The sequence below is a fragment of the Schistocerca nitens genome, chromosome 7 (assembly GCF_023898315.1).
Source record: "Schistocerca nitens isolate TAMUIC-IGC-003100 chromosome 7, iqSchNite1.1, whole genome shotgun sequence".
NCBI classification, from domain to species: Eukaryota; Metazoa; Arthropoda; class Insecta; order Orthoptera; family Acrididae; genus Schistocerca; species Schistocerca nitens.
In genome coordinates this window covers 255,517,054-255,539,466 of record NC_064620.1, presented here as the reverse complement: position 1 = coordinate 255,539,466, position 22,413 = coordinate 255,517,054, and positions in this window count along the sequence as shown.

The window sequence follows — 22,413 nt, the reverse complement described above, 5'->3', positions numbered from 1 at the left end:
TTATTTCATTATTTCAATTACTAATGTGCGTGGGAAAGAGAGGCAGAATTTATTATCCGCAGTGAAGACGACGAGAGCCATCGTATTTCTTCACAGCCTAAATTTTTTTTTCTGTACCAGCGCAACACACACACATACACACACCGACACATTTATTTACTAAATGTACATATACTTCCTATCCATCTCGCTAGCATCCAAAAAAAAAGTACAAGTATGGCAAAGGTCCGATCCATCCTTGTAAATGGCCAACTTATCACAATGGTGTGACAGGTCGCTAATCAATATGTGCCACATGCACTCTTGATAGTTGTTGACTTGGTAAAGCACACGCATCCAGGTAATCATCAATTGTGAGAGCTTGTTCCGCCGCATGTCACAAACCATCACCCACCTTTGGGTGGCATCTGTCTCTGAATAGAATTATACACTTCACAATCCGTGATCCATTCGCCTCATCTTTCACTAAACCAATTGTTAACTTATTGTTAGAATGCTGTATGCCATACGAAATACGCCTTGCATATCCTCCCGTATCTAATGCATCAGGTTGGCACTTTATTACTTCATACGGGTCACAACCCTTCACCTGAAAGATGAAGCTTATGGTGTCCATGTGAATTAGCTTGAGTCTGCAAAATTAGTATTTGCAAATTGATGATCAAACATGTTACATGTCAAGTTTGGATAGCTCCAATACGTATATACTAACATAAACACGTTTTGCGATCTCTACTGAAACCTTAGCCATCTGCAGAGCCATGAATTCTTTGTTTAATACTCTAGCCCATTTAAAACTTGCCTTAGTGATCAACTGTCATCTGCCTCAACGCCCACCCCACGAACTGCCGAAATAAATATTTTGATGATTTCTAATATTCTATATTGCATTCCTAAAACTGCATTACATATTAATTTGTAAAAGTCTCTCTACAAATTACACGTTGCACCCAGCCGCCTTATAGGTATTAATGTTAATGTATTCGTCAACTAGAGTGAGTGGTCGAATTTAATAGAATGGGTGAATCTCATTAGTTGCATCCCCAAACTGAGACGTGGCTGTAGCTTCCTATAATGCTGTCTCTGAGCATCACCATCAACTGTGTGTGTGTGGGTGGGGGGGGGGGGGGGGACCTTATCGTCGATATCGGTGCTGTGGATCTAGACGCAAATCACTGTGCACCTCATGTAAACTATAAGAATATGCCGAGCTTGCCTCCTCCGCATCGTATCCAACTTCCGAATCTGCCACCACAGTGTAAAAGTTACTTCATCCGACATGTCCTTAATGGGAGAGCCATTGACCACAGAATAGTTAATGAGTGTTGCATGCCGTATCTGTATAAATTGTTTATATCCAGGTGCAAGATGTAACTTGAATTGACGATTGTTTTATTGAACTTTTCGCCCATTTGCAGGCTATTTGCTTTCGCATGCCTGTGGACAAAGTCCCACGTAAATCCCTATCTCAAGGAACAGCAAAATGTCAACATCAGTTACGAGTTTGATATTGACTTCTGTGCTATTGAGCAAGGTGTCCCATGAAAGACCTGGTGCAGGTAGTAGAACGTAGGACCCATTATGGATGTTTCCATGAACGCACTCTGGAAGGCCTCGAAAATGTCTGCAAGTAAAGCGTACATTTGTGCTCATGTATTGCTGTGAATAAACTCCTAAATTCGAGGAGTCAAACTGATCCCAAATAAGCGTGGCGTGCCGATGTTCTGCATTCGTTATGTCATTGCCTGTAAGATTACTGGAAAGTGATGTTACATCAGGCTATACGGTTTCATTGAGTTTATCCATTGAATCCAGATATTCGGTGGGAAGACACCTTTCATCGTCATGATCTGAAGCTTAGCATCATCAAAATGGGTGTTCGAGTGAGATGTAGAACTTGTTTTTGAGGTGATGTATAAAGAGTAGCGAGTGCTAGAAATGCAGTGCGATGTTCTTAGTGATTCTCTTGGAATATGAAATATATTTTTCTATGCTCTCAGCTAGGATACTAGCCTGATCATTGCACAAAGCAAAATTGGCCAAGTACTAAACGAGGTAATGAGCATCACAAACGCTCAAGTTGTGAAGAAAAAATTAGTGACGAATCATGGCAGATTACAATTCAGATTGTGTATTATGTCCTGAATTGCCGAACTGCCGGCTTAGATAACAATGATTCCTACATGATGTTCCCATTTTATCGGTTAATTACATCTCACAGACATAGAAGTCAAATGCATTGTCATAGAATGTTTCACCTTCCTGTAACGTGGCCGGAGGAATGTTGGTACGGTAAATCACACTAATATCCTTTGGAAATTCTTCTGGCTCAGAGGTCAACCATCTTGTGGGCTTTCACCTAATGTATGAGTCAAACTAATTAATATTTAAGTCATATGAATGTACAACCTGATACACTGCCATAAATGGTAAATGTATAAATGTCATTCAGTGAGCGTAGTATTTAAGGCAGTGGGGTCAGCCTCACAGCACGCCATTGGAGCGAGAAAGCATTCTGTCAGCACATACAAGAAAGGATACGTGCCCCAGGGGGTGAAATTTCTTAAAGTTTAACAACTTAGTTGCCTCAGTATCTTTGTATGTACCAGGTACTCTGTTAATCGACAGCTTTTATCAAATAGCTTCAATCATCTAGGGCAAATTTGCCTTGTACCAGTATGTTTTGAGAACTGGTGGAAATTAGGCGAGACATATTTTTAATCGAGCCGTAGTATTGAGAGGTTAACAAGAGATCTGCATGCTTTGGTTTCTGACTGGCAAAATGGGCTGGTTTTTTCCAGGTTTTATGTGTGAAAGAGATATGAGGAATTACCACTCAAATGTAGCGACATTCTGGAGTTTGACAGGCAGTTCGTTACCAACGTGGTTATAAAACCCACTAATAAGATGCACGTGGTACTGAGGTGTGCACTGTGCATCTGTCTTGTAATTCGTCATGCAGGCTAGAAGTGACCATGACCAAGAAAAGCAAAAGTTGTCATTATCTTGGATAGTAATAATACCGTTTCTCTTAGCTATGCCAGCATACCATTTTCACCTCAGTTACGTACAATGTTACTTTGTTTTGTGTGTGTGTGTGTGTGTATCTAAAAAGTGCCATTAGGTTTTGGCGAATGTGTGAGCTTTCAGCATAACACTGCAGTACATTTAATGGCGAGATACCAGGGAACATTGATGAGTTTAGGACGTTCCCTTTTCAAAAAGAATAGGCACATTTCTAGGAAGGGGAATGTATTTTGCTACCCGAGTGTGTTATTACGTGGGCAGATAATATCCTGTCTCCAAATGCATCTCGAATCACTGAATAAGGCAGTGCTGAGGTGCAACATACTTGATGCTCATCAACGCTAACAGGACAAGCTCTGTACCTATTGCTGACTGATATACTATTATTAGAACTATTCAAGGTTGAAGGACTTGGTGAGGCTGATTGCCTTGGCGTAAACAGTAAGAGCTTGGGTGATGATGACATAATGTACTGCTGTGCTATGCTCGAAAGCTCACACAGCCACCAAAACCCAATGGCACTTTTTAGATACACACACACACAAAACAAAATAACATTGTGCATAACTGAGGTGAAAATGATATGTTGGCATGGGTCACCGGCTGAGTGGTTTGAAAAACACTCTTTGATTGCCATAAAGGTCCGATTCTCTTAAAGGCAACAAAGATGTTCTGGGAAAGCTCTTAATAGAGTCCTGTATTTGGACATTAACTCAGGTGTGTTTCATCCATTAAACTGGGGAGGGGTGGAGGGTTCTACATGTGATAATGATTGCAACATTCCTATTAAAAAAAATAGAAAAATATTGTGATAATTTTCACGGGTTTGCAGCCGGGTTCCATCGTCCTGACGACAACACGATATTTCGGCGGACCATCTGGCCGCCATCTTCAGGTGATATTGAGTGCACAATCACGCCTGAACTGAAGAGACCTCAGATTCGGTGGCTCCTTTATACCGCGGGTACTGGCCGTTGCGCGTGCGCGAGCAACGGAAAAACTGTCCTCTGTGAGGCAAAGAATTGAAGCGGCGCCAGCGGTGAAAACTGTCAAAAGCGAGGAATCGCAAAATTAAAATGCAGCCGGTCGGAAACCAGACCGTTGTTGTTTTATCTGTGATAAAATAGGATTCCACGTCTTGCTTAAAGGAAAACCTTGGTCTCTGTTAATAATATCATCAGACAGACGTATTTCAATTGATTTTTTCAATACACAATCCCAGTGCTGTGGAGCAGGCCATCGCCGGTTTTCCCTAAGATCGGGCAGAAGAAATTGGACAGGAAGTGTCTCATCATCTTCGTCGAGCACCACCACCATGGAAAAACATTTCTTCTAGTGAAAGGAAGGCCATTCGGTCAGTGCGTGAAGATCAGGATATTTTAGTTCTTCCTGCTGATAAAGGCAGTGCCACTGTTCTTCTTAGTCGTGAAGATTATCTGGCAAAAATGGCTTGTTTGTTGGAGGATTCTACATACCGTAAGCTACGGAGCGATCCTACCGATCGGATAAAGCGGAAGACCATCTCTCTTATTAAGAAGAACTCATTGCCTGAGGATATCATTAAAAAACTTCATCCAGGGGTGGCAGTACCACCCAGGTTGTATGGTCAACCCAAGGTACATAAACCTGGGGCACCTCTTCGTCCGATCGTTAGTAATCTGGGCGTCCCTACTTATAATTTGGCAAAATATCTTGCTTCAGTTCTGCGCCCACACGTTGGGAAGTGTGAACACCACATATCCAACTCGTCCGATTTTATTCAACGCCTGACGTCTCTACGCCCTGGAACATCTGACCTTCTAGTGAGCTTTGATGTTGTTTCACTTTTCACTCAGGTACCTTTGGAGGAGTCTTTATTGCTAATTGGTCAACTCTTCGATGACAAAACTAGTGAGCTGTGCCGCCATGTATTGACATCAACGTATTTTTTATTTAATGAAGCAATTTTTGAACAAACTGACGGTATGGCTATGGGGAGTCCTCTTTCCCCTATTGTCGCCAATCTCTTTATGGAAGATTTTGAGCATATGGCACTTAAGACATCTCCTCTTAAATCAACATGTTTTTTGAGATACGTGGATGATATTTTCATCGTTTGGCCACATGGAATGGAATCTCTTCATCGATTTTTAGATCATTTTAACTGCCTTCATCCACGAATCAAATTTCCAATGGAAATAGAAAATGATGGCAAATTACCATTTTTGGATGTCTTAGTAAATAAGAAAGAAAATGGGACTTTCGGCCACAGTGTATACCGAAAACCTACGCATTCGGACCGCTACCTCCAGGCCACAAGTAGTCATCCACAACATCAACGCTCGGGAGTTTTACGCACTCTGGTCAAGAGGGCTTATGCTGTTTCGGATTCCGATAACTTGAAACAGGAGTTGGATCACCTCAAGGTTGTCTTCAGGCAGAATGGGTATTCTGATCACCAAATTATTCGTGCTTTTCAATTTGGACCCCCACGAGAAACTACGGTGGACACTTCCAAATGTGTTGCTTTTTTACCCTTCGTGGGAATCATTTCTTCGAAAATTTCAAGAATCCTCAGGAAATATGCTATTAAAAGCGTCCTTATGCCTTTGGTCAAAACTAGGTCCCTTCTTGGATCGGTGAAAGATGATTTGTGACTGAGGAAGCCTGGGGTATACAAGATTACCTGTCACTGCGGCAAGGCCTACATTGGACAGACTATTCGTATAGTACAAGATCGATGTGTGGAACATCAACGGCATACACGTCTGCTCCAGCCGGAAAAATCAGCCGTTGCCGAACACTGTCTTAATGAAGGGCACAATATGTCCTTCAAAGAGACGCAAATTATTGCCTCGGCTTCCCGTTACTGGGATTGTGTATTGAAAGAATCATTTGAAATACGTCTGTCTGACGATATTATTAATAGAGACAAAGACGTGGAATCCTATTTTATCACAGATAAAACAATAACGGTCTGGTTTCCGATCGCTGCATTTTAATTTTGCGATTCCTCGCTTTTGACAGTTTTCACCGCTGGCGCCGCTGCAATTCTTCGCCTCACAGAGGGCAGCTCTTCGGTTGATCGCGCTCGCGCAACGGCCAGTACCCGCGGTATAAAGGAGCCGCCGAATCTGAGGTCTCTTCAGTTCCGGCGTGATTGTACACTCAGTCTCACCTGAAGATGGCGGCCAGATGGTCCGCCGAAATATCGTGTTGTCGTCATGACGATGGAACCCGGCTGCAAACCCGTGAAAATCATCAGTATTTGATACGCCGGGAAAATCTACGCTATCACAGAAAAATATTGTGTGTGTAAATAGCAGGTATGAATCACTTGTAAGCTTTAAATTTTATTTCTGAGATGTACATGATCTAGTATTCATGTAAGCAATCATCTGTGTCTGTGTCAGACCATGAGGACTTCATCCACATCAAGTGTATTTGGCTCTAACTGGGCTAGGTAATTCACTGGTGCCGCAATATTTTCCAAAATGTTTGAGGGTGGATTCATCATGTCATTATCAAACATTCCTGGAAACAAAATAATCAACAATTAAGCATTGTATTGAAGAATAAATTATTTTTGTAGAAATACGTTTATGATTCATCACTTACGTACACAACTGTCCATAATACGAACTTCCACAAGCTCTTGGATAAGTACTGTCTAGTCATACAAGACTACTCTATCGTCTGAGATTCGGTTGTCAATTTGCAGATCTACAGATGTTCATCCAAACAAGGGCTGGATGCCTCATTATATTATAATCATTGTCATCATTATAATCAGACGGTGATGGGACCTGGCTATCACCAATCCCTGTGCTCCATCACATCATAAATCCTGTGTACTGCGTGGGATTGAGGATTGTCTCAATATTTCTTGAACAAACAAGAAAAGACAACTACATATTAAACTCAAGTGTAAATATAAATACATTCATGCACATATGCAGAGAGAGACATGTGTGTGCACAACTACACAGAGTGTTATGATAGGATATAGATCATTACTCACAGGTATTTTGTGATTGGTGGTGTCATTGAGGGCTACTTCTGCCATCTTGGATTGCCCAGCATTGGCAGATAGCTGGTGCAACCATCCTGGATCTACCAGCTTCGTTCTTTCTCTGAGGGTTATATAAAGTCTTGGCCATCAATTCAGACTGATTCGCAGTCAGTGTGGTTGGTTCTGCAGTGCTGAGTTATAAGGATCCACAACTTGATGAGGGAGCTGGGCAAGTGGGGGGGGGGGGGGGGGGGCGGGGGGTGGTTGTAACTAAATGTCGTCACCTCCTGCTATGAGTGTCTGCCTAAAATTTCGTCTCTGTAAGCGACATAATTAATTTCACTCTCAGGCTAAAAATTTTCAGGTGAATGTAATGTGTGTTGTTCGTCGACAGGGGCACTTGGGATGTGAGGAACGTTGTCACAGAGGTGAAGGAGAGGCACACGCCGTTGCCACTGTGGGTAAAGGCAAGCGCATACTGCTGGCTGTGGGAGAGGTGGGACACAGGGAGTGGTATGGCACTGGCAAACTGGTTTGGAAGTGAGGGTGGCATGAGCACTGGCCACATCCTGAAGTGTGGGGGCACATAGTGTTGCTGGTCTGCATGAGTGGAAAGACAAGCGTGGGTGTCAGAATGTGGCGGGCCCTAATCCACGAGAGAAGTGGTCGTGAATGATGAGCAAGTAATAACATTTCACTGTTGCTGCAAATATTCAGAATAAAAAGGTAGAATTCTTTACAAATAACGTCTTTCTTTCCTACTACTCCTGGCAGTGCAGTGCAACCATAAAGAAACACTTTAATAAAGTCCCTATATGACTGTTTATATACAAAAACTCCTCAGGGTAACAATTAGTTCTGCTGTTCACCTTAACCTCGTTGTCGGAGTTCACCATCTTTGAATGTGACTTCATAGAGGACGGTATCTTTGACTCTCCAGTGACCATTTGACCTTGAGGGATGAGTCCACCACCTTGGAAAAATTCTGGCAACCATGCAGGCTGCACCAGCACTCCCAATCAAGAGGACAATTCTCTATTTTAGGTTTTTAAATTTTCCACCATTTTCCACCAAAAGGAGAAGTATGTGAAAATGATATCTGTTCCTTCGGACATGTACATTTTCGATCTTGCAGCTCTCGAAGAATGAAATTACAATGAAATCCGGACCATTAGCTGCTTATGGGCGTTGATAAATATCAACAGGGACAGTTGGAAACGTGTGCTCCTACCGTGACTGGAATCCCGGGATATGCTTATATAGCAGACGCTCAATCCGACTGAGCCATCGAGGACACAGAGGATAGTGCGACTGCAGGAACTTGCTCCCCGTGACAGCCACATTTACAACTTACTGTCCATACACTACATTTCTAGTGCCTCTGACCACTATGCTCATTACTCGCGGCAGTCAACCTACTGATTCCCATAAGAGTTTGAGCAATGTGAGTGCATCCGCACTGAGGAAGATCATTGGCTGGTAAGCCTAATCTATCATTCTTTCGGACATGTCCGAAAGAACAGATATTATCTTCTCATAGATAAGGCTTACCAGCCAGTGATTTTCCTCACATCGCTCCCAACCGTCACTACTGGTTGTCGGTCGAGGCCGTATTGCGGACAATAGTCACGTTCGTATCCCACTGCAATCTCGGGCTCCTCCAGTCACGTCTTCGCTGGTCATCGAGGCTCAGTCCAAAGCTCACTCATCACTGAAGACAATTCTACTCTAGTCAATCACATTACAAACCAAGACGTGTCGGGAGACTCTCCAGACTGCGGTGGGATACCAACGTGACTGTCCATAGCATAGTCCGACAACCAGGAGTGCTGGTCTGGGATGTCGCTTCTTTTCATAGCAGGACCCCTTTGATTTACAACCGCGGCATCACAGTGGCAGATCGACGATACTGTATGTCCCGGTTTTTACCCTTCTGGCAAGCCACCCTTGGCTTACATTAGAAGCAAGATGGTGCCCGTCCGCACACGGCGAGATTTTCTGCTCTCTGTCTTCGTGCTAGCCAAACCTTGCTTTGACCAGCATTGTCACCAGATCTCTCCCGAACAGAGAACGCTTGGAGAATTACGAGCAGGATCCTCCAACTACCTCGGGAATTTGACGATCTAGCGTGCCAATTGGACAGATTTTGGCACGATGTCTCTCAGGACATCCAACAACTATATCAGTAATGGCAAGTCGAAAACTGCTTGCATAATGGTCAGAAGTGGATCCAATCTGTTACTAACTTGCTCAGTTTGCGAAGCTCTTTCTCTTGAATAAATCATCGAACCGTTCTGACACTGTAATCATTTGTTTCTCTTTACATGCATATCACACCTGCATTCCGTGAATTCGGATAATTCCTTCGTAGTGCGTCGTTCTTTTTTGTGTTAGAGTGTATTTCCAGAAATTTCCTTATTAATTAATAGTTGAGAAATCCAGAATTGCCCAGGTATCTATTTATGGCTGTTCCCCTGTCGTCACCGAGCGAGGTGGCGCAGTGGCTAGCACACTGGACTCGCATTCGAGAGGACGACGGTTCAATCCTGCGTCCGGCCATCCTGATTTAGATTTTCCGTGATTTCCCTGAATCGTTCTAGGCAAATGCCGGGATGGTTCCTCTGAAAGGACACGGCCGACTTCCTTCCCCGTCCTTCCCTAATCCAATGAGACCGATGACCTCGCTGTTTGGTCTTTTCCCCCCAAACAACCAATCCCTTGTCGCCCTACACATGAAATTGATTTTTGGCTTATAAAATTTCTTTGTATGCAACGTTTGAAGTAGTATGTCTGGAGACGTGAACAAAGAGGTTGTTTGATTCACCAACACGGGAGAGAGTCACGTAGAGCCAGCCGTGCAAAAAGCAAATGACACTTAGGTCCACGCCTGCAACACGAAGCATCTGGGCTTGTGCTTTGCTTATGGTCATAGCATAACATAAACTAACAGGGTATTGTAAACGTTTAAAGCAAACTTCTTAGGAATAACCGGGATCCGGGATATAAAAAATCTGCTCGCTTGTGTTACTTCAACTCAAAATTTGCGCTTCTATGAGCGTACATTTGGAAAAGTAACTATCTCTCGTACGTACCATTATAAAATTTTGGTGGGTTGAAATTTCGCAACGGAATAATCGAGACACAATTTTTTTCAAATTAATCTTGTATGATGGAAGGCGACGTAGGCTCAAACAGTTAAAAAATTCGACTGAATAGTTGTAGGAGTCATCTAGCTCCATAAATTTGTTAATACAGGTGTACTCTAAACTTTCTCCCTCAACATGAGTATGCATGTCCGAGTTCATTCTTGCATCTTGATTGTTTTGAGGTGACAATATAGCCCTGTAACAAAGGCAAGAGTTTCGTGAGTTCTTTGAAGTTCATAGCAATAAATGGAAGGACTCTGAGGTGAAAATATGGCAGCGCACAAATTACGAGGCTAAACGATTTTAATTTCTTTAGGAAATTTGTGGTAAGTTCCTACCGGACCAAAGTGCTGAGGTCATCGGTTCCTAGGCCTACACACTACTTAAGCTAACTTAAACTAACTTACGCTAGGGACAAGACACGCACGCACACACACACACACACACACACACACACACACACACACACACACACACACGCACACACACACATACCCGACGGAGGACTCGAACCCTCGACAGGGAGAGCCGCGCGAACCGTGGGAAGGCGCCTGAGACTGAGCGGCTACCTCGCGTGGCAATAACGATTTCACCATCGTCTCTGGGATATGTACCGTTGCCAAAACAATAAGTCGGAAAACGCCTATGTATTTTATTCTATTGCCTCCTATTCGCAATCGCAAGTTCACTGTTAAATTTATCCACGTGCTGTGTCGACACAAACTTGAGATCTTGAAGCATGCACATGTGAACGTGATCCCCGTGGTACAACTATAAGAATCGCCGCAAAAAGCATTCTAATACCACCCATGGGTTGACTGTTTTGTCGAACATCTCTCAGGGATCTATCAGCTGCCTCTAATGCTTTTCGATTAGCCCTCGTCTATTTGTCCTATATTACTAAGCAGCAGGCGCGTAGAACACTGGCTTTGTCGCTGTTTGTACAGATGTCAAATAAAGTGTGTACACTGATACCCAAATCATAGGCAGTATACTCTTTCGGGGAAGTCCACAGTGTGAGACAATGTGTGGCATTCTCGATCAGCGCTCAGTCGGGACTCTCTTTTGATAAAAGTTTCCAGAGCTGTAGATAATGTCTGGCACTCATGATTAGTGCAATCACACATCTCGTTTTTCACTGAGAGCTTTGGCGGCTTTCTCTTTGAGTAAAAGTTTCTGGGGAGTGAGATAAAGTACGACGTTATCGATCAGAGTTACTTAGCGCCTCGTTTTCGGAAGGAATTCTCAAAGAGCGAGCTAAAGCCTGGTGTCGATCCGCAACTAGTCTTGCCTCAAGAACTACATTGGAGTCCGGAAACTGCTTACTCCTCAGTCTTTTAGCCATTCTGGTGTACTGAGACCGTTTTCTAGGAAATTTTATTCACAAACAAAATGAAATAAAAAAGTAATAAATAGGCTTTCAAACCACGAAGTAAATTCAATAAATTCGCTTCTATATCCAAGAAGTCATATAAAAAAAGTACCGAAAGAAACAAAATATTTTCGTTAAGTTTTTAATACATAAAGCGAAATTCGTAAATCCGTGTATCCTAGTCACGTAAATTCCATATTAGTTTGTATTTGTAATTGCTGCACTTAATTATATCACTGACATAAACTTCCGTAAGTACTTCTGTCACTGAGGCAAAAACATTTACAGCGGCGTCTATTGTTTCATTCGTGTACTACGAAACTAACAGCGCTATCTATTGGGTCTTTGCTGTACTACGTCATGATGATCGTATCACTGAAATAAACATACCAATTACGAAGTAAAGCAGACTGTTAAGACTTTAAGTTACGTTTTCTTCCATTATCGGATATGGAAGAAATAAAACCTTCATGTTGCCCCAAGCTACGCTCAAATTACTTGTGAAAGGCCAATGAAAACTTTAGTAGCTTTAGGCTGATATTACACTATCAAATTTCTTTGTCAAAGATTTGATCAAAGATGTGATCAAATATTCTGTCAAATGTATTTGACAAAGATCTTTGACGTAGCGCTAGAAGGGGCATTATGCTGTCATCATATTTTTCGTCAAAGTTCAAGATGGCTGACAACAGCAACTTGTTATTAACCCAGCAGTTGCATGTACCACAATTGCACTGAGTGCACCTGCGGAAGAGAAGCGGGATAAAAAAAAGAAACATACCTCGGTGAAGCCGTGGGTTTTACGACGACACGATAAAAGCATTCAACAAAACTTGTTACGTGAGCTTATAGTGGTGGACGTCAAGTCGTACATCAATTACTTAAGATTGGATGAGTATACATTTCTGTATGTGCTCAGTGAGTTGTATCCTCATATCACAAAGCACAATATTCATTTAAGAACTACTACATCTGCAGAAGACAGGCTCATTGTAACACTCCGATTCCTTGCTACAGGAGAGGGTTAGGTTAGGTTAGGTTAGGTTAGGTCTACAATCTTAAAAAAAAAAAAGGTTCAAATGGCTCTGAGCACTATGGGACTTAACTGCTGTGGTCATCAGTCCCCTAGAACTTAGAACTACTTCAGCCTAACTAACCTAAGGACATCACACACATCCATGCCCGAGGCAGGATTCGAACCTGCGACTGTAGTGGTCGCGCGGTTCCAGACTGAAGCGCCTAGAACCGCTCGGTCACATCGTCCGACTCCAATCTTGGCAAATGGCTCTGAGCACTATGGGACTCAACTGCTGAGGTCATTAGTCCCCTAGAACTTAGAACTAGTTAAACCTAACTAACCTAAGGACATCACACACATCCATGCCCGAGGCAGGATTCGAACCTGCGACCGTAGCGGTCCCGCGGTTCCAGACTGCAGCGCCAGAACCGCGCGGCCACTTCGGCCGGCGCTCCAATCTTCTTAATCTATTTTTGTGTTCAGGGTGCCTCACATTGTAAGGCACCTCATCAGCTTCATACATCTCTATTAATTTTGTAGTTGTCGGCACACACCAATTGTATTTACCGGCAATGTTTATAAAAACACTACAGACGACAGAACGCTGCAGCGATGCTAGCGCTCCATGTGGTAACATGTCACATTGCAGTGGACAGAAGACAAGCGACTTCTTTGATCAAATCTACAGCGATGCCCTAGATTTGATCAAATATTGGACGACATTTGACAAAGTTCGCTATTACACCATCAAATATCTTTGACAAAGATTTATGACAAAGATATTTGACAAAGAAATTTGATAGTGTAATACCGGCCTTAGAGATTAACGTGTTCAAGCAGACAGGGAAAGTTTTTAAAATACTCTTACTGCATTCTGTTACACTATCTACAGACCGGCAGTCAGTGTTTAGTAAGTATTTTTAGTGCACGGACACGATGGTTTTAAAATTTTAATGTTGGTGTCGATGATACACCATGTACGTTTCATTTTGTTGTGGGCCTTTACTTTGTTCCTGTTAAGAATTCAGTAAACCTACATCAAGCTTGTAATTCGGTAAACAGCGACGTATTTCAAGTGCAGTATTTTCCTAAACCTCGACGAAAGCCTGGAAAAGCAAACAGACGAGACGGCAGAACGCCGTCCTTATTACTTGCCAAATCAGTGGAGTCGCACTAGCGAGGATACGCAGCGCGGCGCGGCGAGACCGAGGCCGAGGCGCGTCTGCGGGGCTGCTTCATCAGCGCGCCCGCCTGCCGCGGTTAGACGCAGCCCTCAATTCCCTCTGCAGGCAATAAGCAGTACATGTGACAGGCGGGTCTCTCAGAAGCCTCGGGCAGGAGCGACGTCGGGAAATACATTTTTTCATGAGCATCCGCTGCAGCAGAAACCCCGCTCGCCGATTCCTAACACGCCTCTGAATCGAGGCACAGCCGGCGACCTGTAGGGTGGCGTTTTAAATTTGTTCACCACTCCAACAGAAATGGAAGCCGTTTTCGAGAAATATCGAAATATAATTTACCTCAATTTAATTATTACTAAAATCACAAGGAAAAAACTTATTCCATTGCTAAATAATAATTTTTCTTGCTCCAGGTTTAGACTTTAGAACTTGAATTATAAAGCATATACACTTTCTTTCTTTTGCTTGTGCCGTTTTACCCGCGGACTCGCAGGGTCGGCATGGTTAATCGGATGTGGCAATGATAGTTGAAGGGGTGGCCGGATGCCCTTCCTGCCGCCACCCTGTACCCCGGAAAGGAATTAGTGTACCCCAAATATCTGCGACTAGTGTAATCCATGGAATAGTGCGAAAGTGTTCAGATGTCTGCGAGCCTTGTAACTGAGGCGGTACGTGGGGACCAGCCCGGTATTCACCAAGGGGGATGCGGAAAACCATCTAAAAACCACTTCCAGTCTGGCCAGCACAGCGGCCCTCGTCGTTAGTCCACCGGGCGGATTCGATACGGGGCCGGTGCGCCTACCCGAGCCCAGGAAGCACCGCGTAAGCGCGCTTCGCTAACCTGGCGTGTCTCTAAAGCATATACACTACCGGTCATTAAAATTGCAACACCATGAAGTCGACATGCAACATGTGGAACTGACATAAAATGTACTTCATTCTTAAACATGCAAATGACCAGGGTTTCAGTTCAAGAAAGTAGCTGGAATTAAAGCTATCTGTGTTGAGCATACGCGGAATGATTATGGAAAGGGTGTCTCATTCAAAAATTGCATTTCACAGCTAGGTGTTTGTTACGTGTGGTCATATATTGTGCCTTGTGTAAGAAGGAAAACCATCTACCAGCAAGTGTCAGCATTCGATAGTGGTTAGATCATTGCCTATCGGGACTGCAGTTTACATTTCTGTGATACTGCTGCTAGCGTTGGTCGGGAAGTAAGAGTGATTTCAGGTGTGCCGCAGGGGAGTGTCGTAGGACAGTTGCTGTTCACAGTATATATAAATGACCTTGTGGGTAACATCCGCAGTTAACTGAGGCCTTTTGCGGATGATGCTGTAGTCTATCGAGAGGTTGTAACAATGGAAAATTGTACTGAAATGCAGGAGGATCTGCAACGAATTGACGCATAGTGCAGGGAATGGCAACTGAATCTCAATGTAGACAAGTGTAATGTGCTGCGAATACATAGACAGAAAGATCCTTTATCATTTAGCTACAATATAGCAGGTCAGCAACTGGAAGCAGTTAATTCCATAAATTATCTGGGAGTAGATATTACGAGTGATTTAAAATGGAATGACCATATAAAATTAATTGCCGGGAAAGCAGATGCCAGACTGAGATTCACTGGAGGAATCCTAAGGAAATGCAGTCCGAAAACAAAGGGAGTAGGTTACAGTACAGTTGTTCGCCCACTGCTTGAATACTGTTCAGCAGTGTGGGATCCGTACCAGATAGGGTTGATAGAAGAGATAGAGAAGATCCAACGGAGAGCAGCGCGCTTCGTTACAGGATCATTTAGTAATCACAAAAGCGTTACGGAGACGATAGATAAACTCCAGTGGAAGACGATCAGTAGCTCCATACGGGCTTTTGTTGAAGTTTCAAGAACATACCTTCACCGAGGATTCAAGTAGTATATTGATCCCTCCTACGTATATCTCGCGAAGGGATCATGAGGATAAAATCAGAGAGATTAGAGCCCACACAGAGGCATACAGCAATGTTTCTTTCCACGAACTATGCGAGTCTGGAATAGAAAGGAGAACCGATAGAGGTACTCAAGGTGCCCTCCACCATCAGGTGGCTTGCGGTGTATGGATGTAGATGTATAACGTACGACTGTCATGTAAATATAGAACAGATGGCTTTAGGAGCACCATACTCAACGCCATATAGAATCTCACAAGGCTCCACGCGACTAGCGTCCGAGAAGGCAGACACATCGTTCGCTCGGCCAGGTAGGATCATACGGCCATGTCGCGTATCTTGAATTAGGAAGTGGGTTTGTTTGCAGCAAGGCATGCATCTACACGGGTAGCGGGGTGACTTGTGCATCAGCACTGACTATGAGCACGGTGATCATTCTTGCGCCTTTCCTTCATGGCAACAGAGAAAGAGAGAGACGAGATGACAGTGTTGTGCCCAATGACGACAATGGACGCAAATATTTTCATAGCGCCACGATGGATGTATCTGGGTGTTCAAGCTCCAAGAAAGACGAACAATTCCACACTGCATCTGTCATCGTCACTTGGCATGATGGCATGTAGTCACAGTGGGTACACATCACGGCCATATCTTCTTCCCATACTGATAATTTTGATACGCCGTCGTTACATTTCGCACGAGATTTGCATGTTGACACCAAGTAAGAGCGCTGACGACCGTGTTGCTGAGTGCCCCAAAACCAGCATCGTCATCACCGTCATAAACATTATCATCATCTTACTTTCTGATAGATCTTTGGCTCTATCCACTTACACCATCTATCATGCATACTGCTTTAATGAGCATTACGTTTCCTGAGAATATTACAACACCATACTGGAGGCTGTGCCCTTCTGTAGGTATCTCCGTTACGCTATCTTTCAACAAGATAATGCAAAACATGTTGTCGTGCCGCCTTGACATAACTCGCTACCAATGCAGTTTCACTTTTACCATATTCAGCATCTTCTCCAGATCTTTCACCCATTGGAAATGCCGTACATGCGTTGCCGAGAGACCGGAATGCCCTTAGTTGAAGCAAATAATTCATGAATTTTGGTACAAAGTAGCGTGGGGTCATCTGCCAGTACCTCCCGTCCAAGATCAATACGATTCGATGCAAAGCTCCATTAGAGACGTAGTTGCTTACAGAGATGGAAGCTCTATGTACTGATTTTGACACTCAGTACACCCCGAAATCGCTACAGTTTTAATCATGGTTTCTTCCTACTATACTGTATATGCACAATAAGACTAAATTTCTTTGTTTTATACAGGGTGGTCCATTGATAGTGACCGGGCCAAATATCTCACGAAATATGCATCAAGCGAAAAAACTACAAAGAACGAAACTTGTCAAGCTTGAAGGGGGAAACCAGATGTCGCTTTGGTTGGCACGCTAGGTGGCGCTGCCATAGGTCAATCGGATATCAACTACAGATTTTTAAATAGGAACCCCCATTTTTATTACATATTCGTGTGGTACGTAAAGAAATATGAATGTTTTAGCTGGACCACTTTTTTCGGGTATTTGCTTCGTGATACATTACCCATGTTAAAACGGACCGTTTACCAATTGCGGAAAAGGTCGATATCGTGTTGATGTGTGGCTATTGTGATGAAAATGCCCAACAGGCGTGTGCTATGAATGCTGCTCGGTATCCTGGACGACATCATCCAAGTGTCCGGACCGTTCGCCGGATAGTTACGTTATTTAAGGAAACAGGAAGCGTTCAGCCACATGTGAAACGTCAACCACGACCTGAAACAAATGATGATGCCCAAGTAGGTGTTTTAGCTGCTGTCGCGGCTAATCCGCACATCCGTAGCAGACAAATTGCGCGAGAATCTGGAATCTCAAAAACGTCGGTGTTGAGAATGCTACATCAACACCGATTGCACCCGTCCCATATTTCTATGCACCAGGAATTGCATGGCGACGACTTTGAACGTCGTGTACAGTTCCGCCACTGGGCACAAGAGAAATTATGGGACGATAACAGATTTTTTTGCACGCGTTCTATTTAGCGATGAAGCGTCATTCAGCAACAGCGGTAACGTAAACCGGAATAATATACACTAATGGGAAACGGAATATCCACGATGGCTGCGACAAGTGGAACATCAGCGACCTTAGAGGTTAACGTATGGTGCGGCATTATGGGAGGAAGGATAATTGGCCCTCATTTTATCGATGGCAATCTAAATGGTGCAATGTATGCTGATTTCCTACGTAATGTTCTACCGATGTTACTACAAGATGTTTCACTGCATGACAGAATGACGATGTAGTTCGAACATGATGGATGTCCGGCACATAGCTCGCGTGCGGTTGAAGCGGTACTGAATAGCATATTTCATGACAGGTGGATTGGTCGTCGAAAGCACGTTCTGTATTTTAATTTAAAAAACCTACCTGTTACCAACTGTTCGTTTAAAATTGTGAGCCATATGTTTGTGACTATTACAGCGCCATCTATCACGAAGCGAAAAAAGTGGTCCAACTAAAACATTCATATTTCTTTACGTACTACACGAATATGTATAAAAATGGGGGTTCCTATTTTAAAAAACCCAGTTGATATCCGTTTGACCTATGGCAGCGCCATCTAGCGAGCCAACCAAAGCGCCATCTGGTTTCCCCCTTCAAGCGAGACAAGTTTCGTACTTTGTAGTTTTTTCGTTTGACGCTTATTTCGTGAGATACTTGGCCCGGTCACTATCAATGGACCACCCTGTATACTTCCAGCTGTTGCAATTTTAGAAACAAAGGCTGTAATTTACATAATTACTATTACTGATCCCATCTCTTCCTTAAGATCGGAGGAACAAAATCTTCAAAACTTGAATTGGAAATCACATTTAACTAATCTTCTCAAACGCTTGAGCTCAGAAGAAGTTTATCAGCGTGAAATTGTTGATTTTGTTTATAAAAGCATCGGACAGTTACCTCATTTTGCGTACATCCATTCATAGTTGTCAAACGGAATGGTTGTAAGGTGACAATTCCACCCCTGCACACAATGCATCCATACATGCCGCATTCTATTTTGATTTAAAATTTATTTTTTCCTATCATTCGTGTTCTGCCATCTGACTCATCATTGCAGCTGCACTTATGTAATACCTTGGTTTAACCGTGGGTGCCACAATGATCACTAGACATGTAATCCCTGCAGACTACAGACCATTGTCAAGAGCTATCATCATGTGAGCGAATAACATGGAGTGTGTTCATCAAAAATACGCTGGACGACGCGGTTTCTGCGGAAGGAGGGCCGATATCCACAGAAAATGGTGGAAGTGTGTGGAGAGTGTGCCCTGTCACGAAAGGTGCTCTTGTACCAGCCAGCACTTTTCCCAGTACCAGTCGGAAACCTTGGGCTTTCATCAGTGAAATGGGACGCGAGATACCGTCACCTCCACCATATTCTTCTGACTTAGCCCTATCTGTTCGGGGCTGTGAAGAAACACGGTTTTTCCTATGTATACAGACTGAACCAGCGAATGAGAATCTGTAACAAGGCCGGGAACAGAACCCGGGTCTCCTGCTTATTAGTCAGGTGCGGTAGCCACTAAGCCACCTTGGCACAGCGGTTCACACAACTTCACGGACTACCCTGACACACCTCCCACCTCGATCCAAGTACCCTCTCCCACCCCAGTCTACTTTAAATTCCCCTTACACAACAACAAGATGATATGTGCAGTTGTGTGAACTGCTGCGCCAAGGTGGCTTAGTGGCTACCGCACCTCCATAGTAAGCAGGAGGTCCGAGTTCCATTTCCTAGCTTCGAACAAATTTTCACTCAGCGCTTCAGTCTATTTACATCAAATCATATCTGAAAAATAAAGTCCCTGACACTGTGTCATTTCGTTTGTATAAGTACCTGTTTCTGGAGCCCCGTTTACGTTCAATGCTGAGGTGCTGTTCCAGAACATGGAGAGTGTCGGCAATTCTTTTTATGTGTAATGGGGGAATTGCATATAGACTAGGGAGGTAGTGCGAATTTGGATCGAGGTGGCAGGTGTGCCAGGGTAATTCGTGTAGTTGTGTGAACTGCTGTGCCAAGGTGACTAAGTGACTAATGCACTTGCCTAGTAAGCAGGAGACTTCTGTTCGATTCCCGTTCTTAGTACAAATTTTCACTTGCTGCTTCAGTCTATATACATAAAATCATATCTTTATGAGACCAGTAAAGTCCCTGAAACCATGTCATTTCAAAGTTTTTCTTCGTATTACCGAAATTTACTCACCCAGACAGCAAAAAAATACTCAATGTGTTGGGTCTTGCCCATTCGTCTGGTACAGGCTGCCTGAGGGATGCTGCGTCCTCAGAATGTTATACAACAATTCAAGCAAATAACTTTAGTAGTTTTTTTTTTTTTTTTTTTTTTTTATAAGACGTCATGGTCTCCTGACCTCCATTGCTTACATATTCCGCCCTCACAATCATATTCCGCACATCAAGACACTTCATTCAAAACCAAACTCGAACCCAAATAACAAGTAAGCGCACCATGGTTGAAATACTCGAGGCTGGCATACACACACACATTCAAGAGACGACGGTCGCAGGGGCTTGCTTTTAATTCGGGAGACGCAAACCGCACGTCAGGGGACTGGTCCCTTCAGAGGACGACTCAGCCTATGTATGAAAAGGGGGAACGACCCCGTGTTCAGCTTAGAAGCAAATTTCGCTACATTGTGTGGAAGCAGCCAGCCTACGCATTCTTTACACATAGCACGCAGTTACAGAGATTTTCACAGGGAGACAGCAAACGCCAAACGCCAATGCTACGGATTTCTGGATTCGTCACCTTGAACGAAGCATTCATTCTCCAGTTTTAGAAGAGCAATGCTGATTGGCAGACGATATTTCTGATGCCTTGAGCTGAAGGAGTAATGGAAGAGACGGAAAGATATACCCCTTCATGTCTGGCGTGGAGAGGGGCCGTTCCGTTGTCGCTCTTGGAGCGAGAACACGTAACGAGAGCGTGCTCGCTCGTACATGTACTCAAAGAGCGAGGAACAAGTCTCTCCTCAGTACTTCACTGGGAGAGCACCTCTGTCGAGAGCGAATCGAAGTGCGACTCTATATTGAGTCCTTGCGATTAAGTGTTGTTAACTGTGTTGGCCAACACACTTATTGCGTGGTGTGAACGGACAGAGTTATAGTTAAACGCCTGCGAGCGAATTTTTGAGTGACGTCGCGGTGGACTGGTTATCTGACTGGTGTACCACGTCAATAGTAAGACTAGGGGCGAATAGGAGTCCTTGACTTCATCAAGGCATAGGGAGAGTTTGATTGGCGAAGGTCAATCCAGATAGAACGAGAGTTATCTTATTTGTCAGCAGCGAGCGGCGCAGACAGCAGTCATCGCAGCTTACGGTATTGTGCGCTACAGCTATTGCGAGCCCCATATTTCCTCCACAACAAACCCTTCACTGCATTTCAAACGTGACTGCCTCGACCGTACCTAGCAACATTCTAACGGATAATTATTCAAGTTGAGTAGGTGTGGCTCTCAGCCATTCTGCCAAGCCAATAACAATCTTAAACTTTGTATAGAAATTTCATTAGCGTATCCTATCCTTGAGAGGTAACTTCACATTCCGAAAAGAACCAGGATATAACTTGTTCAATTCATAACTAAAAGTGCCATTGTGATTTCTCAGAATTTTTGCGAAAGAAATAATAACTTTCGTTAGTTTCATGTTTTTCTTACACTAACTAGCCTACTCCAGTACCCAAGTATCCCACTAGTTATGTAAGAAATTTTGTCAATTTTTGTGTCAGTTCCTTACAGCGGACGACTCCAGAAGATATATATTGCTGAAAGTTTTTCAGGCATTTCTGTTTATTTTGTTGGGAGCGTCTGTCTGACTTCTGTAGTAGTGTGGGGGTGGAAATTGCATCTTGTAGGAGCCACAGGGTAAAGGGTACATCTCAGATTAATCCGTTGCGCGGAATAACAGAACAGATCAATCCCACGCTCACAATTTCTATAAAGTAGATTAACAATACTTAACTTTAACTTACAAAGGTGTCGAAAGCGATGGGCGATATGCAAAATAAATCCGAGTTCTGGGTATACACAATGTTGAAACAAGCAATGGATATGGATCACGACAATGTGATATCGCAGCACTCTCTGCTAGGCCGTCCTAATACCCTGCGAATCCTGTCCATTAGCGTCCGGCCGAGGCTGGCAGGAGCGGCGCCTATATTCTCCTCCTGTAGAGGACGCTCCTGTCGTGGTGCGGTCCTAATCAGCAAGAGGACGCTCCTGTCGTGGTGCGGTCCTAATCAGCACACCATTAGCCGACGTCGTTTCACCGCCTTCTCTTCTCTTGCGTTCTTCATCTTCGTTTCGGCGCTTGTGGTTACGCCAGAAAATAATGATTACTTCGACCATAAATATAACAGACTGGCCCTAACGTCATTTTCGTGGTTCCAACATCTCTGGGCTAAAGTCACGTGAATGTTGGAGGTACATGGTTGTTTCGTGTTGCGCTTATGGCTGTACTCCTGTACACAACGTTTTGTCGGGGGAAATGGCATTACATTTCATGTGTAAGTGTTTCTATGATAGTGCAGATGCGTTTATTGAAATCTTCTGAAGTGACTTTTATATGTTTTTTACACTTGAAATAGAGTACCTCGTAAATTAAAGAGTTGAAACT